The following is a 2,945-nucleotide window of genomic DNA, read 5'->3' on the forward strand; positions in this document are numbered from 1 at the left end:
ACTTTCACTATTTTTCATGCAGTCTCCTCAACCTCCTTCTCCTCTGACAGCTGTCTACCTGTTTCATATGACCCTGCCTCTCTTTCTATTTTTTACCACAGTTTATTGTGTTCATTAGATTCCATATGTAAGTGAGATGATATGTTATTTGTGTTTCTCTGACTGGTTTATTTCACCTACCATAATATTAGGGTCTAGGTCCACCTATGCTGTAAGATTTCCTTCTTTTCTATAACCACATAGTATTTCATTGTGTAAATGTATCACAGGGTTTTTATCCACTCATCCACTGATGGGCACTTGGGCTGTTTCCAGATCTTGGTTATTGTAAAGAACACTGCAATGAATACAGGGGTGCATATATTTCAAATTAGTGTTTTGAGATTCTTAGGATATACTCCCAAAAGTGGGATCACTAGGTCAAAAGGCAGATCCATTTTAAATTTTTTTTAAACATTTTTTTTTTTTTTTACAGAGGAGAGGGAGAGACAGAGAGAGGAGAGACAGAGAGAGAGAAGGGGGGAGGAGCTGGAAGCATCAACTCCCATATGTGCCTTGACCAAGCAAGCCCAGGGTTTCGAACCAGTGACCTCAGCATTTCCAGGTCGACGCTTTATCCACTGCGCCACCACAGGTCAGGCCCATTTTAAATTTTTTGATTAAACTCAAAAAAATTCTGTGAACAGATTTTCTTTAGAATTTTGAGTGGGCTTCTCTGTGAACCAAAAATATATATTACTAAGTCTGTAGCATTATATTTCTGCTATTTAAGAGACTTTTCTATCCCTAATTCTTGAAGAATGAGTTTATACTTTAATAAACTCTCAAAATACATTATTTCCCTGCCCTCTCTGAGCTTTGCACAGAGTCGCAATATCATTATCTTATTCCCTGAATTCTATGTTTTCCCTTAGTCAAGTATAAATGAGTTACTTTTCTTTGTTGTATATGTTTACTTTCCTTCTGTTAGGTTATTTGGAGAGGGCCCAGATCACAAATTTTTCCAGAGGGAAAGGAAGAGTCCAGGAGAGGGGGAAGATTTCTTACTTGTCCTCCATATTGTTTTTCTGGACTTTTGAATTTGTATACAGTCTTTGGAATCTGATTTTTCCATAGCAATAGTTTTAATTAAATTTTTTTTATTAATTTTACTAGGGTGACATCAATAAATCAGGGTACATATGTTCAAAGAAAACATGTCCAGGTTATCTTGTCAATCAATTATGTTGCATACCCATCACCCAAAGTCAGATTGTCCTCTGTCACCTTCTGTCTAGTTTTCTTTGTGCCCCTCCCCCTCCCCCTTTTCCTCTCCCTCTCCCCCCCTGTAATGACCACACTCTTATCAATGTCTCTTAGTCGCGTTTTTATGTCCCACTTACGTATGGAATAATGCAGTTCTTGGTTTTTTCTGATTTACTTATTTCACTTCGTATCATGTTATCAAGATCCCACCATTTTGTTGTAAATGATCCGATGTCATCATTTCTTATGGCTGAGTAGTATTCCATAGTGTATATGTGCCACATCTTCTTTATCCAGTCATCTATTGACGGGCTTTTTGGTTGTTTCCATGTCCTGGCCACTGTGAACAATGCTGCAGTGAACATGGGGCTGCATGTGTCTTTACGTATCAATGTTTCTGAGTTTTGGGGGTATATACTCAGTAGAGGGATTGCTGGGTCATAAGGTAGTTCTATTTTCAGTTTTTTGAGGAACCATCATACTTCTTCCATAATGGTTGTACTACTTTACATTCCCACCAACAGTGAATGAGGGTTCCTTTTTCACCACAGCCTCTCCAACATTTGCTATTACCTATCTTGTTAATAATAGCTAATCTAACAGGTGTGAGGTGGTATCTCATTGCAGTTTAGATTTGCATTTCTCTAATAACTAATGAAGATGAGCATCTTTTCATATATCTGTTGGCGGAATAGTTTTAAACAAAACCATTTGTATAATGTCCTTGCATCTTCACTTCATATTATGGGTATGACCATGGATTTCTTAAAAATACCCAAGAATATATTTTTCCAATTATATTCACTGAATTCTTGTAGTCAATATCATTCAGCCATTCAGACACTAAAATAACTGGACTTCAAACCAGCCGAGTTAAGAAATACATCAATAATCTGATCAATATTTTGGTTGTGTGATTTGGACATTTTAAGATGTGACATTAAAGAAATAAAAAGAGTACATGTAACATGTATCAGTTTAGTTAATTAATAGACCCTGAATTTTACTTCTTATATCTGGTCATGTTCTAAATTTACCTATGGTATTGTCTCTCATTTATATTTGGAAAAAAAGTTGAAGGAAGTGTTTAAAGTATAATGCCAAGTGAAAAAGAGACTACAAAATAACTCATACAATGTTATTTTTAAATATATATAATTTTGGGGGAGGGGAGGGGCACAAAGAAAATTAGATAGAAGGTAACAGAGGACAATCTGACTTTGGGTGATGGGTATGCAACATAATTGAACGACAAGATAACCTGGACATGTTATCTTTGAATATATGTATCCTGATTTATTGATGTCGCCCCATTAAAAAAATAAAATTATTAGATTATTGAATAAAAAGAAATATATATATATAATTTTTTTTGACAGAGACAGAGAGTCAGAGAAAGGGACAGACAGGAAGGGAGAGAGATAAGAAGCATCAATTCTTCGGTGCAGCATCTTAGTTGTTCGTTGTTTGTTTGTTCATTGATTGTTTTCTCATATGTGCCTTGACTGGGGGGCTACAGCAGAGTGACTGAACCCTTGCTCAAGCCAGTGACCTTGGTCTCAAACCAGCAACCTTGGGCTTCAAACCAGCAACCTTTGGGCTCATGTCAGAGACCACGGGGTCATGTATATGATCCCACACTCAAGCCAGTGACCCCACACGCAAGCTGGTGAGCCCAAGCTCAAGCCAGTGATCTCAGG

This window comes from Saccopteryx bilineata, chromosome 3 (genome assembly GCF_036850765.1).
Source record: "Saccopteryx bilineata isolate mSacBil1 chromosome 3, mSacBil1_pri_phased_curated, whole genome shotgun sequence".
In the NCBI taxonomy this organism is placed as follows: Eukaryota; Metazoa; Chordata; class Mammalia; order Chiroptera; family Emballonuridae; genus Saccopteryx; species Saccopteryx bilineata.